This window comes from Elephantulus edwardii, unplaced genomic scaffold (assembly GCF_000299155.1).
Source record: "Elephantulus edwardii isolate Elephantulus edwardi_28Jun2011 unplaced genomic scaffold, EleEdw1.0 scaffold00286, whole genome shotgun sequence".
NCBI classification, from domain to species: domain Eukaryota; kingdom Metazoa; phylum Chordata; class Mammalia; order Macroscelidea; family Macroscelididae; genus Elephantulus; species Elephantulus edwardii.
Genome location: NW_006400036.1, coordinates 2164179 through 2186169, shown reverse-complemented (window position 1 = coordinate 2186169; position 21991 = coordinate 2164179). Strand labels below are relative to the sequence as shown.

At 45.5% G+C, this 21991-nt stretch overlaps 1 protein-coding gene and 1 pseudogene across 1 annotated transcript in view; one reads left to right on the top strand and one right to left on the bottom strand.

The window, feature by feature from the left end:
* NTN1 (netrin 1) overlaps positions 1–21991 on the top strand; it is a 254176-nt gene that overhangs the window by 44070 nt on the left and 188115 nt on the right. The window lies entirely within an intron of this gene.
* On the bottom strand, positions 8058–8411 carry LOC102876578 (annotated as a pseudogene).

Sequence of the window (21991 nt, the reverse complement as noted above, 5' to 3'; positions counted from 1 at the left end):
ACACATTTACTCATTCTCATTTGTGCTTTAAACGGCTTTGAAAGAGGCTCAGGGCTTGGGTGTGAGGGTAGGGGGTGAAGAGACGAGGGTGATGCATGCGGGCAGAAGGAACCATGGTCCCTGCTTACTGCTTATGGAAACAAGGAAAGTCCATCTCCTGCACTTGCTCAGAGTATTCCGTATAAATTCTTTTTCTGAAATCATAGAGGCTAATCAGAACCCAGACAAAACCTGTTGCTGTCCAGTGCATTCCAGCTCATAATAAGACTTGAGAGCCTACATGTATCTCTTTGTGTGTATAGATAGATAGAGATCTCGATATCTCTTTCTCTCTGTTTGTCTCTCTCCCCCTCTATCTTTCAATCATTTGGTTCACATTCAGAGTCTTGTGAGTAGTTGTCATTGTTTTCTCTCCTTTGAGGAGTAGGAAAGAAGCTGTTTCTTGTAGGCATATAGAACTAGTCAGTCAAGAGGAAGGAAAATGTGTATGTTGAATAAATAATCTTACTTACTTTGCTGATTACAGAAATTAGTTAGGACTGTTCATCCAATAATTCATCCATCCATGCACCTGTCTGTCCAGCCATCCACCCATTTGCTGTTTGGACTTCTGTTCTGGTTCATCCTTCCTATTCAGGACACACTGACACACCCATACGCATGCACGCAACCTTCTTACACCTCCAGTACCTCCTCCACATTCATATCACTCACTCACACACACACACACACACACACACACAGAGTTTCTCCTCCACATTCATCAAACACACACACAAACACAGAGTTCCTCCTCCACATTCATCACACACCACACACACCTTCCCCAGTTCCTCTTCCACATTCATCACACACACTACACACACAGTTCCTCCTCCACATTTGTCACACATACACACCCGCATGGTTCAACTTTCACATTCATCACACACACACAAACACACACACACTTACGAACACATGCACACACGCACATTCGCTCTCCTCTTCCCATCTGACTGCATGTCATCTCTGTAGAGAAGCTCAGTTATTCTCCTGGCTTTACCTAAAAGTCATGCAAAACCTCTTCATTTTATCTCCCTAGCCCTTCCTTCCTTTGAGTTCCAAACCAACTTCTCCAACTTCTCACTTGCACCTGAATGACTTTCAGGTACCCCATAGATGCTCAGATCAGATTCTTAGTCATCTTAGTCATCTTAATTACTCTTCTGATCATCTTGTTGTTATGTGCCTTTGAGTAGAGTACAATCTATGAACAACAGTTCCGAACCCTGCCTTGTTCTGAGCCCTTCTCATTATCTCTGACACATCTGACCCCATTGTCACAATCACTATGTCAATCCATCTCATCCAGGGTCTTCCTCTCTTGTGCTGACCCTCCACCCTTCTGAGTATGATTACCTTCTCTAAGGACTGGTCCCTCCTGGCAGTGTGCCCCAAAGTATGTGAGATGGAGCTTCAAAAGCTTTGCCTCCAAGAAGAAACTTGGAAAATAAATTGAGGGGTTGACGTGTGTGGAGCTCACTTCAGAGCGAGTGGTCAGGGAGGCCTCTCTGAGAGGCATTTGCACTGCAGTCTGAGAAATGAGATTAAATTGGCCAGAAGAAGAGAAGAATGGCAGGTCAGCAGCCAGCAAGTCTGGAAGGGGAGTCCAGTGACAGTAGAGGGAGAAGGGAGATGAGAGGAGCTGGAGTCACATCAGGAGGCAAGAGATGAGCATCATTGGGCGAGAGGAGTAAGTCGGTGGAAGTGGGAGGCCCAGGCGCAGGCTATGGCAGTCACCCAGGTGGGCAGTGGAGGTGGCAGCTTGGGAGATGACAACAAATAAGCTAATTAGAGACCCAGTGGAGACCGAACCTATCAGATGTGGTGATGTACTGAATTGGGAGGGTTAAGTAGCAGTGCTGGAGAAGAGGATTGAACATACCATGGACTGTCAAGAGAACAAACAGGTCTATCTTTGAAAGAGTGCAACTAGGGTGCTCCTTAGAGTCAAGGAAGGTGAAACTTGGTCGCCCATACTTTGGGCATGTTGGCCCGGGAGGCCAGTCCTTGGAAAAAGACATCCAGAGCAAGATAGGAAGATCCTTAATAAGATGGATTGACACAGTGACTCTAACAGTGGGCTCAAGCATGTCAGAATTAGTGAGGAGGGCATGGGATAGGACGAGGTTCAGATCTGTTTTTCATGGTGTTGCTGTGAATCATAAGTGACATGATGACACCTAAAACAACAACAACTGTAAGAAGCAAGGGTGGTAAGATTTTGTCTCACACAGTTGGGCATGTTGTTTGTAGGGGCCACTCCCTATGAAAAGGACATCATGATTGGTGGAGTAGAGGGTCAGTGAAAGAGAGGAAGACCCTCAGTGACATGGTTTGCTGCAGTGGCTGCAGCAAAGGGTTTAAGCCTGGAGATGGAGAGGATGGCCCAGATGCAGCAGTGTTTGCTCTTGTATGTGGGGAGCCGACTCGAAGGCACCGCAGCAGTAAGATTCAAGAGTGAAGGCAGGTGTGAGTGAGCGTGATTGGGACCCTGGGCTGGACTCTTGAAATCCTGCAGTGTAAGAGAAGAATGTAGAAGTTTAAACACTTCACAGTTTACGAACATGTTCCAAGAAAGTCAGGAAAGCTTAACTTAAATTATTCCAGTTTAAGTTGACTATAAATGAGCAAACGCTTCATCTATCATTTTGCTAATCCTACCTTCTCCGCTAGGCTATTTATCTTTAGCGTGAGATTATCTAAGCTCACATATGTCTGAAGACAGTTACAAAATACATGTTCTATCTCTCCATCTGAAAACGCACTCACATGAAGGCTTTGGCGTTATTAAGACATTAAAAATATAAATAAAAGTGCAGTAAGAGATATTCTTATCTCGAGAAATTACTGTTTGCATCAGAGGAGTAGAAATTTGTATTAGAAAATGACTATTTGCACCAGTTGCATGTGTGGGCTGAACCGTGGAAATGTAATAGCAGTAATTCAGAATGGTAGGTTCAGCCCAGGGAATGTGTGAGCAGGTAGTGTGGAAAATGGCAATGTTGTCAAGGATGGAGACATAGCAACACCTGAAGGTGACGGGATACACCTCTGATAGAGCGGGAGCTGGCAGAAATGTCAAGAAGGAATTAGAGCATTGAGTTTGACAGTGAACTGTGCTGTTGTCAGCTGACAGTGAATTGCCAGCCTCCCCCCAACTCACAGTTACCCCATGTACGTCGAAAGAAAATGTGACCAGTCTGCTGCCATCTTTGTGATGAGTTGTAGATCAAACTGGTCTGATCTGTAGAGTTTTCTTTGACTGATTTTCTGAAAATAGATCACTAAGACTTCCTTCCTAGTCCATCTCAGTTGGGAATATGTGCTGAAATGGATTCAGTGCCATGGGGACACAAAGCCCCTCGGAGGGATGATTGCTGCTCAGGAGATGCATCGGCACTGCCAGAGGCATGAACAGATAACCCCAGACGGGCTGGGGAATAGATTCCGGTCCAGGCAAGATATGTGCTGTGGAGCAGAACTGTGCACAAGGTCTTCAAAGCTGAGAACTTCAGGGGGCGGACCCCTAGTCTTTTCCTCCAAAAAGATACTGGCCAATACTTTGAATAGTAGTTGAATACTTGGGTGTTTGCACCACTCAGGGACTCGAGGTGAGCCCCGGAAGTTAATATGTGTCTCTTGGTGGCCTAGTGGTAAGAAGCTGTGCTCCAGTCCCAGAGGCATGCTTTCAAATCTACCAGGTGCTTTGCCAGAGAAGGATGGGCGATCTCCTCCCATGCTATTCACTTCCTCTGAAAACCCACTGGAGGCTCAGCTATGGATCACAAAACAACAACATGCTATCGTAGGATAACACTTTTCATTGCACCTACTTCTCATTTAGTTTATACTAAACTTTGGGATTCCCAGAACACTTGATTGTGTTTATGTGAAACCTATACTTGGACCAAGAGGCAGTTGTCAGAACAGAGCAGGGAAACACTACATGGTTTAAAATTGGGAAGGGTTTACACCAGGTATGTGTCCTCTCTCCATACCTTCTCAATATATATGCAAAACAGATCATCTGAGGAGGAATGTGGCATCAGGATTGGAGGAAGACTCATCAGCAAACTGTGTTATGAAGATGACACAACTCTGCTGGCTGAAACTGAGGAGGGCCTGAAATTCTTGCTGCACAAGGTCAAGGACTGCAGCCTTTAATATCAATAGACGCTCAACAAGAAAACAAAAATTCTCACCCCTGGGTCAATTGGCAGCATTGTGAAAGATGGAGACAAAAATTGAGGTTGTTAACAATTACAGCTTGCTCGTCTCCACAGTCAACACTCTTAACACCAGCAGTCAGGAAATCAATCAGAAGATGAATTGCATTGAGAAAATCTGCTATCAGGGACATCCTCAGAGTACTGAAGAGGAACGATGTCATTCTGGAGACTACTACGGTGGACGTGATCCAGGCCATGGTCTTGGCAATTAAGTGCTATACATCAGAAATCTGGACAATGACTGGGGAGGATAGAGGGGAATTGATTTCTTTGAGCTGTGGTGCTGGAGAAGAGTATTGAATATACTATGGACTACTAAGAGAACAAACAGGTTTGTCCTGGAGAGGGTTAAATCAGGCTGCTCCTTGGAGGCAAGGATTTCGAGGCTTCGTCTGGCATACTTTGGACATGTTGCAAGGAGGGACCAGTCCTTGAAGAGGGACCTCATGCTTGGGAGGGTGGAAAGACAGTGCGGGAGAGGGAGACCCTCAGTGAGATGGATTGACTTAGTGACTGGGGTGATAGGGGTAGGTATGTTGGAGACAATAAGGTTATTTTAGAATAGATGAGGGTTCAGAGCTGTTGTACATAGCGTTGCTGTGAGTCGCAAGCGACTCGACAGCACAGAACAACAACAACAATTTCTCTCTTACCATCTCACTCTTTGACATTTTAAAGAATTCTCAGGTGGTGCCTCTGATGGTCCAGGTCTGGGGTATCCTCTGTGGTCCATCTCAAAGGATACCCTGAAAGCACTGTTGATGACTGGGCTACATTAGTGACAGTGGTCACCTGGTGACAGGATGCCGCCTCAACTACAGTTTCTTAGCCCAGCTCTGGAAGACATGGGGTGATGGCAGGAGGAGAGGCTGCAGGCAGGAAGAGGCTGGGAAAGGCTCACAGGTGCAGGGACATCAGTGTGGGAGGCAGGAAGCTGGGAGAGCTGAAGGAAGAAACCACATGAGGCTGGAGCTAAAAGAAAATAAGCAAGGGATCCCTGTCCAGGGGAAAGTGGCAGGCAGAGGATGGGCCAGGCCATTATTTGGGGCAGGAGGCATCAGCAGACAGCAGGCAACACCTGACCCCCATTACCACCCTACCACCCCAACCTCTGTGGGCTCTGAGGTGGTGGAGGACATGTGGGTTAAGTCAGGTCTGCTGAGCCACACGCATCCCAATACACGCAATAGTTGCCGGTACGTGACGGACCAAATGGGTTGAATGAGGTGGAGCAGAGGCACTAATGCCAAAAACAAGGTAGGGCCTCGATGCTCACCTGATGCCAGTTTTACATTATGATCAAGTCTTTGGAACTTAAGTATGTCTGTAAATGAGGAGTGATTATATAACAAATACATAAATGGAATGATAGCAGTAGATTTAAATGTGCTATGGTTGTACCGGCATGTGCTCATCTCCCCAGCCACCTATCTTTCTGATCTCTTCTGCCACCTCTCATTGCACTATATTTGTGCTGCCCAAGTGTGCCTGGGTCTGCGTCTGGTGTTCTTTCGGGTATTTGTCCAACAGGTGAGTGAGGGGTGGGACTTAGGCTTGGAAATAAGTGGTTGCTTATGAGCCAGGAGATCCGCTACCCGGTGCTAACTCCTCTGGTGTAGACCAGCCATGCACTTCTTTCTCCATGGAGTTTAAGGCATGTCTCAGAGCACAGTGCCTTATTACCTGCCATAGCATCTTTTTCCTCAGAGACACTTAATAACTGCTTCTGGACTGGATAAATGCATAAACCGCCAGACTAAGAGGGGATGGATGAGGTTAGGGTCGTGCTCTGTGGTGTGACTGGAGAATCAGATTATGTCCTCTCGTAAAGAGATTTCTGTAATAGGACTTTTCTCATTTGAAACCATTGGGAGAGAACAGTGTCAGTCTCAGCTTTCCAGGGGAGGATCTGAGATGTGGAAAGAGGAGAGACTGGTTTCGAAACTGCAGGGCAGAGATACAAACCTGCGGGCTCTTTCTCTGGCTAGTGCCCTGCATGCTGGACACAGCTGTGAACACAGGAGCAAGCTTGCCTGCCCTTCCAGGAGGCAGCAGAAGTTTCTCATCTTGTGAGTAGCCTAGGGCCTGCCAGTCCCGCTTTCTCCACTGTTTGCAAAGATCTGGGACCAAGAGCTTGGTCCTGATGGATTCCTCAGTCCCATGGGGTGAGCAACCGCTAGCACACTTTCCTCGGCTGTTAAATTTGAACCGTTTAGACGCCAATATTTCACTTCCCCTCCCAGGAATTTTCCTATTAAAATATTTTAAAGGTCTATTCAACCAGTTTCTAGTTTTTGGAATTTAAAAAGGAAAAAAAATAACAGAGAGGTGACAATTAAATTTAAAGGACTTTTCTTTCTGGTCTTCTTTAAAAATCAGTTTAATTTGCACTTTATTGCCTTTTTGTTATTCCAGAGCAGAAGAATGAGTCCTTTTTTTTTCTTTCATATTTCATAATTAAAAAGCCCTCAGCAGACTCTGTGTAGAGCTATTTTAGTTTGAATGTAGATTAATCACTTTCACTGAGTTAAAAACAAAATAGTGGAGCCTGAGACATGCAGCCCTTCTGAGCAGCACCTTCCCCTTACTTTGCCTCACTGGAGCCTTGCCCTATCAAATAACCAGCTTTTTGTCACCTACTGGGATTTGGGAACAGAGGCCAGAAAGCAAGAGCCACTTCATTCAAGATTGTGAGGACCCTAAGAAGGAGTATGGTCCGGGGCCACTGGCTGCTCCAAAGGAAGAAAGACTGATGAGCTAGATCTCTGTGCTAACAAAAGGAGGTCTTGCTCCCACATTCATGGCTACTGTACACTTGTCCACCTGCCCTACTCATGTCTTTTGCCCATTTTGTGATTGGGTTGTCAGTCTTTTTCTTGTGGAGCCTCTGTAGTATTCTGCAAACTTTCATTATGAGACCCTTGTTTGAGATGACATTATCAAATGTTTTTTCCCAGGCTGTAGGTTTTCTTTTCACTGTACTGGGAAAAGTTTTTGTTGTACAAAGAGGCTTAATTTTTAGAAGGTTCCATTCATCAATTTTATCCTCTCCTGGTTGTGCACTTTGGGTTATATTTCCAAGCCTGCTTATGGCTAGGACTTTTAAGTTTGGTCCCTTTTTGTCTTTTCTGATACTTATGGTTTTGGCCTTTAGCCTCTGTTCCACCTGAGTTGATTTTTGTGTATGGTGTGAGATGTGGATCCTCCTTCAGTTTTCTGCAAGGAGGTGTCCAGTTTTGCCAGCACCATCTGTTGAGGAAGTTGTTATTTCCCTAATGGGCTTTGATTCTTTGTTAAATACCAATTGACTGTAAGTAAATGGGTTCATTTCTGGGTTCTCAGTTTTATTCCATTGCTCTGTGTCTATCATTGTGCCAATATCATGCTTTTTTGGTTACAATGGCTGTAATTGTATAACAGGCATTGTAATAGTAATTTTACCAATACCATGCTTCTTTGGTGTAATAAGTTTTGAGATCAGGGAGTGTTGTTATGCCTCCCACTTCATTCATTTTTACTTTTCAGAAGAGCTTTGCTTATCTGGGTTCTCTTTCTCTCCAAATAAACTTGCCGGTTACATTTTCTATCTCTTTTAAAATGAACTTGGTATCCATATTGGGATTGCATTGAACATTTAGATCGCTCTGAGTAGCAGCATCATTTTCGCTGTGTCAGTCTTCCTATCCATGAACAGAGAATATTTTTTCCATTTAGTTAGGTCTCTTATTACTTGTAGTATTTTGTGTGCTTGTTTTTTTTTTATTAAAGATGCATCATTTTTATTTAGTCAGAAAGACTTTGTGCTTGTGCCTTCTGTACTTTCACAACAATTTTCTGCTCCTCAATAAGGAAAGCACGCTTGATCCTGTCACGGACACACTTAGCACACGTGGAACCACCGTAAGCTCTGCTGACATGTTTTTTTGTTTTTGACAACCTCATGAGAACTTTAGGTCTTCATAGCATGGACCACTCTTAGTCGGCCTGGGCACACACCACATGCACATTTTGGTGCTTTTCCAACCTTCTTGGTATGAAGGTAAACAATTCTGTTACCAGGGGTTTGGGACAGCCTAGTTTTGTTAGAGCTGTGTTGTAGGACAGCCTACGATGATGGTAGGTCAGACACTGGACCATTTTGAATGCCTCTACACAGCATCTCCAGAAGAGGAAAAGTTGTTTGGGTTTTTTTTTTTTTTTTTTGTTTGTTTGTTTTAAATAAAGGTCTTTGGTGTCTCTAGTTAGATTTCCCCCAAGTATTTCATCTTGTGGTTGACTATTGTAAATGATACTACTTTCTTAGTTTCCTTTGTTACTGTAGAGGAATCCAACTGATTTTTGTATATTGATCTTGTATCCTGCCACTTTATTAGATTGGTCTTCTAAGTCTGACAAGGTGTTTTGTGTTGTGGTATGGTTTTGGAGTTGGTTTGTTGTTGTTGTTGTTTTTACCTTACCTTTCTTTTGGAGCCACCAGAAATCCATGCCATAGACCAAATGATCCTCCTAGGAATAGTTTGTTACTAATCCAGGTACAAGAAAAAGTACAGTAAATAGATCTACCCATGAAGTTTTCTTGGCTGTAATCTTCTGAGGGAGAATGATGGGCAATCTCTTCCCATGAGATTTGTAATCTTGGAAACCCAGTGGAGGAGCAGTTGGTTTTGAACTTGATAGCAGTGAATTATTGTCATTGTGTACTATCTAGTAAGAACTAATCCATAGCTGACCCTCCAGCAGGTTTTCAGAAGCAGAGGAGACAGCCTGTCTAGCTCCCTCAGCAGCTGATGGATTTGAACCATATGTCTTTGAAGTGATGTCACAGCTCCTTACCACCAGGCCACCAGAGCTCCCTCAGTGAATAGTAGCAGTAATTTTTATGGAAGCGTATCACCAGCTTTTTCCCTGGTGGAGCCACTGGGTGAGTTTTAAGTATTTAGTCAGTATTGCTACTAGGGCTAATGATAAACTGAGAACTCCGAGTTCACTGCTGAGTTGGTTGTGACTCACAGGGACCCTCTGTTGGTTTTCTGAAGCTGAAATATTAATAAAAGTTTACTCTCCATTTATCTTCCTCACAGCTGTTGCCTGGGGCCCACTTAGCCTGCTGGGCCACAGCATGACACACTATGGACCACATCACCAGAGTGCCTTAATTTGTACTTTACTTTTATTTCTTGTTGGACATTTCTTTCTTTAATTTTTATTGCCATTTGAATGTAAGTTTACAAAGCAAGTTAATTTTCACCCAATTAGTCATACACAGTTGGTTTGTGGGGGTTTTGGGGTTTTTTTTTAGCATTTAATTCATCATTCACAATGTGATCAAACTTTTCCCACTTCCTCCTTATAATTCTGGTATCTGTTAGTCCTCTATACCTCTCTGTCTTCCCTTTCGTTAGTGATACTGTACTGATTTCCCTCTTATTGAATGTTGCTTTTCCCTTTGCTGTACTTTACTTTTAAACAGGTTTTAAAAAAATAACTCTCAAACTCATTACTGTCCAGTAGGACCTGACACATAGCTGACCCTCCAGTGGGTTTGGAGGCTGTAAGTTGCCCTGGAGGAGATTGCTCATCTTTTCTTAGAGAGTGGCTTGGTGAATTCAAATGCCAGAGAGGGTTAGCAGCATACCTCTCTGCTGATGGGCCACCAGAGACCTTATATATCAAAGCCATCACTTTATGGGGGTAGACCTACAATTCGATCTTCCCTAGACTTACAGAATATTCTGCTGCAAAATGTTCCTGCTGTGTGTGACCACTACAGCTTTCTGCAAGAGCCTTTCTATTGGTCCCCTCACTTACCCCATTCCCCACAGACCACAGTTCCTCCAACTCTTGGAACTTTCCATGTGGGAGAATAGCCACAAGCCAACAGGCTGTAGGGATGATGAACTCAGCTCTTTTTCACCTCTGTCAGCTGCTATGAATGAGCCAGCTCTCTGGGGTGAAGATCTTTTTCTGAGGCAACACGGATTGACTGAATACTGATACCTTTGGCCAGAGTGATTTTCTGTAGTATTGCTCAAGTCTTCAAGGGCAGCCTCTGGAACCACTCTATTAAGTTCCTGCTATGGTCCATGACTCACTCTAAGCCTTTTTTGATCACTTTTCTAATATAATATCTCTTCACAATTCTGTAATTAGGTTTTGTAATCCCTCTGTTCTACTCTGCTTGACCTTTATCGTAAATTAAATTTTTAACATAAAGTGTAGTGAGCAGAAACATTATTTGCAAAGAAAGCGATAAATTAAAATAGATGATCGTTCCTAAGCCTGGGCTATATCAAGCTTTTTCTGGGGCCAGAGAACTTGACCGAGTCTCCATGTAATGGGCTGACCAGTGGCCCCTAAACTCATGTCCACCAGCCCCTCAGAATGTGACCATGTTTGGAGGTAAGGGGCTTGTGATATTATTCTGGATTTAGAATGAACCCTGAATCCAAGAATTGGTGTCTTCAGAAGAGAAAAGAGGAGAGGTATTTTGAACATAAAGACACAGATATACTCACTGGGAGATGACCTTGCAAAGATAGAGGCCGAGGCTGGAGTTATGCTACTCAAAGACACAAGGCCCCAGGAGTTGTTGGCAGCCACTGGAAGTGAGACAGAAGGCTGGGACAGACCTTTCTATCTCCTGATACCTTGATTTTGAACTTCTGTTCTCCACACTCAAACACCCTCAAACTCATTGCATTAGAGTCGGGGCGGATTCCTAGCTGGCCCTCCAGCAGGGTTCTGAGGCTGTAAACCACTCAGGAGGTGATTGCCCATCTTTCTCAAGAGGAGCTGCTCGAGGATTTGAACCACCGGAGAGCTGCCACCTTTGTGTTAGCAGCTCAACCCCCTACACACTACGCCACCAGAACCGTGAGAAGACAAGTGACTATTGTCTCAAGCCTTCAGGTTTGTGGACTAGGACACTAGTCCAGCAGCTCCATCCAGTCCACTGACCTGACCCCAGTGACCGGAGCCACTAACCCTTCAAGAAAGGAGGTGGGAGGACTTGTGCCTGTTACTTTGAGGCTGATTGCCTCAAGACCCAGATGAGCAATAAAGTGCAAAAATAGGCCTCAGAGTCACTTTTAGGGCCTGGCTTCCTTCCAGAATCCCTAAGGCATTCTTAGCTTCAGCTTGAACTCTCTCAGTGGATGTTGGGGTTCACTGTGGGGTGGGCAGCCAGAGGTGCCTTACCCATAACATAAACCTGTGTGTCAGGGCACCTTGCACAGCATCCAGGTCCCAGCACCCAGCAGGAGGCAAGAGCTGAGCAGACAACAGCTCTGAGAGGCAGAGGGAGGCCCGGCAGCCACAGGGAAGCCATTCCCCTCACGACCCGCAGGCACTCTTCACCCCGGCTCCCTTGTTCCACGCCAGCTCCCTCTCCGGTGGCCTTGGGGCCTGGGTTATGTGCTGTGTTTTCAAGAGTGCACCACACCCTCAGACTGTCTGCCAAGCGGACCGTTGTTCATGAGAATCTCTCCCTGGCTCCAGCTGACCCCTCGGTGCACTGTTCTAGGTCTGTGGCTCTAACTTTCCTAACCTCCTCCTGACTTGTTCTTGCCTTCTCCCACCTGAGCCTCTCATCTGGCCCCTGGTGTTCTAAATGCTTGGCAGAATGGGCATCAGGGGCCTGGGTTTGAAGACTTTCAGGAACAGTCTACAGTGGCTGCCTCACTTGGTCTCCAGCCGCTGTGCCTCCCACTTCAGGGTGGACACTGGGAGATGCCCTGAGCTCAGGCAAGGGGTCACCGGTGACCTGAGGAGGAGTGGGCGGGGGTAGGGGTGGGCTTGGGAGTACCCTGAGGGAGAAGAGGAGATGTCGGCTAAAGAATGAGAATTAATCTCTCTCCCCCCAGAACGGAGCTGATTAACCTGTAGAAAGGGACTCCCTGCCAAGCCCAACTTCCTTGTTTTCCGAAAGCTTGGCGCGGAGGCTGGCTTCTGGCAGAGCCTGGCCTCATCAGTGGAACCAGCAAGGCAGCTGCTGGGAGTTTCTTTTTCCTCTCATTTCTGGCAATCATGGAGAAGACTGTTTACTTTTTTCTTCCTCTTTCCTTCCCCACCCTCCTGTAGCAGGGAGTTGGTTCTGGTTAATGTTGAAGATCATAACATGATTACCCCAAAGTCTCATGAAATTAAATCACTTTTCTTCAAAGAGCAAGGGCTGGGAGGACCGTCTGGCTGGTAGGCCAGCAAGGGACGGGAGGATATTGAAAGCAGGCTGGCAGCCGAGAGGCCCTCCGCACATGGGCAGGAGTGGGGGTGCACAGGACCCCGGTTTGCAAACAGTGGCTGAAAGGAGTCGAGGCCTCCTAGCTGGGCCTCAGACACCTGCTTCCTGAGTGCAGGGGGACAGGCATCGGTGCTGGGGGTGAAGGTGGACATAAGGCGATCTAGGGCGAAAGTAAACCCTGTGAGGGTTCTCCATCATCCCTGACTCAGAAATACAACAGATCGGGTACAGACTTGGGTTTACCATTACGGTGAAAATTCCAGTTTTCTTATGGTGGGTTAGAGGACTGTGCACAAGCATCTCTTCATTAGATTTTCAAGGACTCATGGATTTTTAGGAATTGTGAGACCATGGAGATTATTGAACATCTCACCTCTCAGCCCTCACCCAGTGTGGGAATCCTCGTTACCATAACATGAGAAACAACACTTAGCTGAGTGTTCAAAAAAGTCAGCATTTGGAGAGGCTTCTGGAAATTTCCACCTGTTGATCTCAGTTGTGTGAGGCAGGGAGAGGCAGTTCTGGGAATCTTGAGATGGTCTAGCTGGGTCAGTGTGTGTGTGGTGCATGATAGGAGCTTGGTTCTTCCTTTTGATGAAAAAGGGGAGTCACTTGAAAGCAGGACCTGAAAAGTGTGTCTTTCTTGTTGCCAATTCCTCAGCATCCTGAATTCTTTGGTTGTAACAGGGACCAGCCCAGGACACAGTGACTATGTTGAGTGAAGACATCAGGGGCTTGGTCTGCTGGCTTCAGGGGCCTTGGGTGCCCACTTAAGCAGTGAAGAAAGCATCTGAGAGTAGGCAGTGATTCTAGCCACTCACCGCATTGAAACTGGTGCCGGAAGGAAATTCAGGTTGGCCAGGCCAGCTTCCCACAAGACGGCATATAAGTTCAGCAACTGCATTTTTCTGAGGGATTAGGGATGGGAAGCAGCCAGCTCACTCCTGTTGGAGCTCAGGCCTGTGACTCATTCTCATCAAGGGTCACTGAGTGTCTCTCTGTGCATGGCCTTGGGCTGAACTCCTCACCTGGCCCGCCTTCTCGAAAATGTGTGTCATTCCTTATGAGCGAGCGGGTGAACGAGTGTGCAAATCAGTGGAAATTCATCTCCACCAATGGAAAAACAACTCCAAGTTCACGACTTGCTAGGTTCTGAGGTGTGAATGCTAAAGATGGGGCTAACATTTTTGTTTGTTTGTTTTTCACAAAACAGACCCAAGTGGATACATCCAGATGCGTGCCCTGCCCACTTTGGTGGCCAGCTGGGGAGGCAGAACCATATTTCCATTGGCCCATAGAGCCATTTTACCGTCCCTGGGGGGAAAGCTGGTCCTGTTATTTTTATAACCGTTATTTTCATCCAAAACCAACATCACCCAAGCTTGATGCCTGAAACCTGGTCACCAGATCTGACACCTAAGGCTTGGAAGCTGGATGCAAAAGTCTTATCCTGCTCCAAGAGTTGAAGCACTGTCACCTCCTAGGATATTCAGAAGCCCCTGAAGGCAGTTCCCAAGGACATGTCCTGGAAATGTTTTGGGCAGTGGTGGCGTTGATGGAACAAGCGAGTAGTTCCCTCCCTACACCCAAAAGTCTTACTCAAAGGAAAGTGTGGATGTGGATATTCTGGCTTGTTAAAACAATCAGCCTCATCACTTTGTAGTCAAGGCTAGGTGGTTTCTGTACCCACAAGTCTCTTTGAGAGACAGTGCAACAGCATGATTAAGAGCCTGGACTCTGGATTGACCAGAGTTCAAATCCCACCTTCACCATTTCAGGACGTGGTTATTTTACCCACCTTCTCTGTGCCTCTGGATCTTGTCTACAAAATAAGGGTTTTTATAAGAATCAACATCCACGGTAGCAGCAGTTAAGAAATCAAAAGATTGGAGAAATCTGTGCCAAAGACTTCTTTAAAGTGTTAAAAGAAGCAAGGTTGTCTGTTTAAAGACTAAGGTGTCTTTTTAAGTTTCCTTCGATGTATCTGAAGTTGAATAATGAATAAGGAAGACTGAAGAAGAATCTGTGGCTTTGAATGGTGTTAGAGAAGAGTTCTAACTATCCCATGGCCTGCCAGAAGAGCATGTCTTGGAGGAAGCGTGACGTTTTCAGGAGGGACCAACCCTGGGAAAAAGGAATCCTGCTCGGGAAGGTGAAGGGTCAGAGAAAGAGTGGAAGACCCTTAAATGAGATGGCTTGATACAGCGACTGTGTCACAGTGGACTTGAATAGGATGAAGATGGTGAGGATGGTGAAGAACCTGAAATTTGTAGGCTCACCCTGAGTCATGTTGACTGGGTGGCACCTACCAACAACAACAATGAGGAATTCTGTTGTGATTGTTGTGGTAGGAAAGTTAGGTAAGTTGTTGCCTGTGGGTGACAGGAATGAAAAGTGGAGAAGATCACCAGCATTATCCCCCGGCCGAAACTCCCATCCTTCTTCATGAGGAGGGTCAGTCAGTGATATGGTCTCTGCTTCCTGGGAATTTGGAAGTCACTTCCTGCATTTGGAAGTCAAGCCTTGTGACCTCATGCCATGGATATGTGTGATGCCGTCTTGACCTTCAGCCAACTGATGATGTGACCACATGCCACTCTCAGCACTGATGATAGAGCAAGACAGAAATGAGCAGGAAAACAGGTTTCCCTGAAGGAAAAAGAAAGTTCACTTGAGGTGAGCTCTGGTGGCCTAGTGGCAAAAAGCTGCACTGCAATCTAAGAGGTGAGCAGTTCGAATCCACCAAATTCTCTGCTGGAGAAGGAGGGACAATCTCCTCCTGTACCAGTCAGATCTGATTTGATGGCACACACAGACAAAATAATAATTTTTTTAAAATAAAAGTTGTGGTGCAAGCACTGTGGAAGGCGGTGTGGTGCTTTCTCAAAAAGTTGCAAATAGAGATACCATTTGACCCTGCAATTCCACTACTGGGCATACCCCAAAGAGACCGTAACTGACATCCAAGCAGATATATGCACACCCATGTTTATTGCGGCTTTGTTCACAATAGCAAGGAGTTGGAAACAACTTAAGTGCCCCTCAACAAACGAATGGATAGAGAAGCTGTGGTATAGTCACACAATGGAATACTACGCTGCATTGAAAAACAAGAACTAATGCAATATTATTCAAAATGGGTGACCCTGGAGGACATAATGCTGAGTGAAATATCTCAGTCACAAAGGGACAAATACTGCATAGTGCCACTGTTGTAAAACAGGACTGACATCGGGATTGGGGGAGACTGAGAAAGATGGGTTCAATAACGTATACTGCATTGAAACAGATGAGGGAGAAAACTGTTTAAAAGGGATATGTTACTAGGTATTATTATCATGACAGGAGTCCAGAGCAAAGGATGCATAGTGGAGTGGACCTGGGGGGAGGGATTGTAAAACAATGGGGGAATTTTTCTTTTACTTTTCAAAGAGAAGAGTGTACTGGGGGGAGAGGGGTGTGCAGGGAGCAAAGGGCAACAATGAATGAATGGAAATCCAAAGTGTCTATAAATTTTCATTAAAATTAATAAAAAATGATAAAAAAGTTCACTTGTGAGCTTGTCAGTGGCTAGCAAACTTTCGGGTGACAAAATCCTACATGGAACCAGAGTATCTATATAAAATCCCAACCTATCACTGTTGAGTTGGTTCTGACTCAAGGTGACTTCGTGTGTGTTTCAGAAGAGAACTGCCTGGGCTTTGTTGCATTCTCAAAGACTGATGTTTGGAAATGGCTTGTCTGTCTGTTTTGAATCACAGAGCTGAGCTTGAACATCTCCATCTCATAACGAACATGTCAGAGGGAGAGGGATGCATTTGGGAGCTAAACTCTTGGCCCTGTCACTGCTTTTCCGTCTCCTTCCTGGAAGTGGGTTCTTACCTCCACTGGTGTGTCCGTTGGGTCAGTGTAGAATTGTGGCCATTCTCTTTTCCTGTTTTGGGCATCTTGGAATTAAAGAAAGAGTGAAAAGAGGAGAAAAAATACCTCTGGTAGCAGCAGAAGAGAAAATGTATCTACAATGTGGACAACCAAGTGCTGATTCTCCAAGTGGAAATGGAAAGATTTTAAAAAGAGAAAAGACAGAAAAAGTGGAAGAAATGATGTAGCTTTTGGCCCAGAGAAGGGACAGGGCTTGGGGCTACATGTTGTTTGAGGAGCAGACCCGGCAGAACACGAGGTCAGATGCCTTCGAGGTGAGAGGGAGGGCATCCAGAGGCAACAGGATGTTGGGGCTGGAGTGCTGGGCGGGGAGTCAGCAGACTTGGTTTCTGATTCTGACCATACTATCCACTCATGTTTGTGCTTCCAACAAGGCACTTGGCCTCACTGTCCTCACCTGTAAAATGGAGATAATCCCTAGCCTTCTCTTAAGTGGACTAAGAGAAAGAGGACGTACTTTATAAGGTATTGTATGACTAAGGGGCTATAAGGATAGCACCTGATGTGACGATGTCTTATTAAGAAGAGCAAAATAGACACAGACGCACAGAGAGATCTCACATGATGATACACACAGCGGTGCGTGCACATGCCGAGAAACCCCAGGGGTTGCCAGAAGCTGCTAGAGGAAGAAAGGAACCCTGGTGATGCAGTGGGTATAGAGCTCAACTGATATCAAAAGGTTTGTGGTTCAAACCCACCAGACAGACACTTTTGGGACAAAGATGTGGTGATCTGCTGTGGTAAAGATGTCCAGCATTGGAGAATCGATGGGTCAGTTCTACTCCATTCTGTAGGGTTGTTAAGACTTGAGCTTGAGACAATGGTGACTAGTTTGGTTTTTAAACCAGAGGGTGAAAGAGACAAAGAAGAACCTTTCTCTAGAGCTGATGCCTTGAATTCAGACTTCAAGCCAACAGAAAGGGGCTCTGGTTGGCCTAGTGGTAAGAAGCTGTGCTGCAATCCCCCAAGCACACACTTTGAACCCACCTCCTGCTCTTTGAAAGAAGGAAGGACAGTCTCCTCTCATTCAATTTATTGCTTCTGAAAACCCACTGGAGGGTCAGCTCTGGGTTTGTTCCGACTTGATGGTACGGAAGCCTCAGAACCATAGAGAGCTAGCTGTCTGGAAGCAATGCTAACCCCAAGACCTTGGAAACCCACTGGACAAGGTGTGAGTCAGCTCTGACTGGATGGCAAAGAATGAGAGAGCACACCTGCAGAACTGTGATAGTGTGAATTCCCGTGTTAAATGCCACTGCTTTGTGATAGATTTTTTTTTAATTGGTTAAGGTAGCAAGAGGTAACTAACACGGAAGGCAAAGTATAAATCTGGTGAGTGTAATGTGAGCACAATCCATTTACAGAATGACCTTGACTTACAAAATGATGGAAGCAATCTATAACCAGAAAACAAATTTGGGAATAAATAGGAAATTATTGCTTTAGGTCTCCCCCCCCAAAATGGAATGTATATTAGAAAACGATAGGCATTTATTTCTAGCAGCACAAGTGAGAGACTTAAGGTTTATAAATGAATCAGCCATGGAAAGAGAGAGGGAGATTGTAATTTTACCGTGCTAATGGAAAAGTCTGCTGTTAGGGACCTCTCTAAAGAGCAACGGTGTCTCTCTGGAGACTAAGGTGCGCCTGATACAGGCCATTGTCTTTGCAATCACTTGTTGTGCATCAGAGAGTTGGACAATGACTAGGGAGGATAGAAGGAGAATTGACACCTTTGGGCTGTGATGCTGGAGAATAGTATTGAATGTACCATGGACTGCCAAGAAAACAAACAGATTCATCCTGGAGAGGGTTAAAGGAGGCTACTCCTTGGAGGCAAGGATTCTGGGGCTTCGTCTGACGTACTTTGGACATGTTGTAAGGAGGGACAGGTCCTTGGAGAGGGACATCATGCTTGGGAGGGTGGAGGGACAGCGCAGGAGGGGAAGACCCTCTATGAGGTGGATTGATTCAGTGACTGGGGTAATCGGGATGGGTGTGTCAGAGACAGTGCGATTGGCACAGGATAGAGCAGAGTTTAGGGCTGTTGTACATAGGGTTGCTATGAGTCACAAACGACTTGACGGCACATAACAACAACAACAACAACAATGTTGTTGTGTACCATTGAGTCTAAACTGGCCCATAGCTGACCCTCTGGTGGGTTTTCAGAGGCAATAAATTACATGGGAGAAGATTTCCTGTCCTTCTCCCATAGAACAGCTGGTGGACACGAACCATGTGCCTTAGGAATTGCAGCGCTCTTTCTTGCTACTAGGCCATCAGATTGTAAAGGTTAACATTTATAACACATAGAATAGTTAGGTTACCCTAAGGCTCATGGCCACATTGACACCAATATTGGCTGTGACAAGGGAGCATTGAGGGTGAATTCTGTTCAGGAAGGTTCCCAACTCCTTGGCGGGGGTGGGGGTGGGGGTTGTGATCATGGGAACTAGTCTTCTCTCTTGCCTTAGAAGATGTGGTATGTGGAAATGAAACCTAGAATTTCTGCAGTTTTTGTGTCCAAGGGGACACCCATCCAGGGAAGACATCAGCACTGTGAAGGCCCTCGAGGACAGGGAGAGGGAAGCCCCTGAATTAGCCTTCCTTGGAGATGACGTGTCTGTCCCTCAGCATGTGTTGTTCTTAGCTGCTTTGGAGTCAGCACCTGACTCACGATGGTCCACGCATGACAGATTGAAGCCTTTCCCGGTCCTGTACCATCCTGTAATTAGTTGTGGATGGTAGTATTTTGATCCACAGGATGTTTTTTGGCTCAATTTTGCAAGTAGGGCAACTGGCCTTTCTACCTAGTCCGTCTTCATTTGACGGCTCTGCTGATAGCTGTTCAGCATCACAACATACAAGGCCTCACTGACAGACAAATGTGGGCTACACATGGAGTGTGAAAGTGACCCTGGATCTCTAATGTGGGAGGTGAGAATTGTAGCACTGAGTCACCACTGTCTCTTTACATGATATATCTTTATGCACATGCATGTGTATTTCTGAGTCATTGGTGACTCACAGTGACCCCATATGACCGTGTAGAATCACCTCTTAAGGATTCGTAGGCTAAAATCCTCACAGGAACAGATTACCAAGTCTTCCTTGGAGCTGCTGGTGGGTTTGAACTGCCGGCCTTTTGGTAAGCTTCTGAGTACTTTCAGGGTACATAGAGAGTCTCAGTTTTTATGGAGATGGGATCCCTTCCTTCTTTGGTGTGAGACAGGGTTTGTTTGGAATACTGGATTGGCTTCTGACCTCTGCATTTGGAGAGTCACTGAGGAACTGCAGGCTGGGGATTGGAGTGAAATAGAAGTTTAGAAAGCAAACGGGGGAAGAAAAGATGGGAATGGTCATCCACTTTTACATATAAATTCATAATACACTCAATACCAAACCAAACCGATTGCCATGGAGTCGATTCCAACTCCTCTTGACCCTGCATTGGGTTTTCTGCTCAGTGCAATATACACCCAGCTACCCTACCGGGGCTGTGGAGAGCTCACGAAACACACTTTTGAAAGATTAACGTTTGTGAAATTACAGATTGTTGCTAACTTCAGGGGCACGTGTCTTGCATGAGGTAAGATAGGCTTGTGGCTGCCTCGCACATGCAGGGAATACCAAGAGAATGTTTTCACAAAGGCACAGGGGGGTCTGAATAGAAAGAAGCTCTTTTGTCTAGTCATTTTGTTAGAGGGGAACCTGATCACAAGACCCTCACTGTTCCAGGGTAGGAGCGGCCCAGGGTGGTGGTTTTACAAGATGCTGCTGTGGGGTGGCCTTCGAGGGGTGTGGAACACCCTGGTGCAGATTTCTGTCTGAGAACCCATGTTTGCCAGAGTTGGCCTCCTTTCCCTGCAACACCACCAAGCGTTGGCCATCCTGCGGCTTTTATGGGCCTATCCTGCTTTCGCTGTCTTTTTAGCACTTGCTTCAGAGACACATTGGAAGAAAGGACTGGTGATTTACTTCTGAAAATAAGTTTCTTGAAAATGCTCTGGAGCTATTAAAAACATCCAGGGGATCATGGGATTGCAGTGAATCGAAGTCCCTTTGATGACAACTGGGCTTTTGGTTCCTGTGCTTAAAACTGCAGGAGTGAAACCAGCAGCTGTGAGTCCTCATGCCAGTAACAGAGATAGACGCTCAGAAATCACGGCCTCAGCTCGGTTCCAATTCCTCGAGACGCTCAGCGGGAGGATAATGTCCACCTTTCCCCTTACAGTAGCTGGTGGATTTGAATGGACGGAGATGTCCACCTTGCCACAGACCACTGGAGCTTCAGTTGAGACTCAGCTAGATAGTTTCTGCCACAGTTGATAATGTATTACATCTACCAAATACCAGGTAGCATGATCTGGAGAGCACCAGATGAAATGAGCTGTGTGACATGGACAAGTGGTCTTCATTACTGTAATGCTGAAACAAAATAAGACACCCCTCCCCAAAGTTCATTGTCATTGAGTTGATTCTGGTCATAGTGACACTCCCCCCGAGATATTGCAGACTTGCTCCATAATGTTTCCAATACTAATTATTTTGTACATGTTTATTTTAAAATTTTGTATTGTGCTTTGGGTGAAATTTTACAAAGCATACTGGTTTTCCATCCAGTCATTTGTATACTTTGTTTTATAACATTAATTGTTAGGTGCCCTCGAGTCAAATATGACCCGTAGTGAATGGACCCCTGACCTATCCTGTGCCGCTCTCAATTTCTGACACACAAGAGCCCATAGCAGTACCCACAAAGTAGTCTCTCTTCCCCCACTCCCTTCCTGTAGTTCTCATTTTCCTTAATTATTCTACCTACCCTTTCTTGCCTTCTGGGCTTTACCCTTGAGAAAATGCTGCTCTTTTGATCCTTTATTGTTTGCTATTCTAAGGAGTGAACGCCTCCCTAATGTTCTGATCACTTTATAGGACTATCAGTACCTAAAAGTGGAACCAGAGGGATAAGTTTTAGCTTTGATAGGTGACAGAGAGCCCTGGTCTCCGAGGCTTCACCAATCTCTATCAGACCAGTAAGCCGGGTCATTTTTGTTTTTATCTTTTGTTCCACATTCTTCTCCCCTTACGCACTGCTAGCATCTTCTGCTATGATCTTTTTGAGATGACCAGCTGGGCACCATCTAGATATTCTGATATTGTAGATATTCTGATCTCATGGTTGTGGATGTTGGGGTATGTATGGTGTGTTAGTCCTCTGGACTGATAGTGTAAGTACATCTTTGCTTTTCTTCTCTTCTTTGTTCCAGACACAGAACAATCCAAAGCTGTAATTCTTTAAGGAAGCCAACCACCTCATACTTCTCCCATGGGGAGGCTGGTGGAGTCAAACCACTAACCTTTTGCTTAGCTTCGGTGACAGAAATGGAGCTGGAGAGAGAATGATTGAATTTTGCACAATCAATGACTTATTCATAGCAAATACATTTTTTAAGAGGCATAAACGCAGGTTATATACCTGGATTTCACCTGATCGCATGCATAGGAATCAGATCGATTACATATGTGGAAA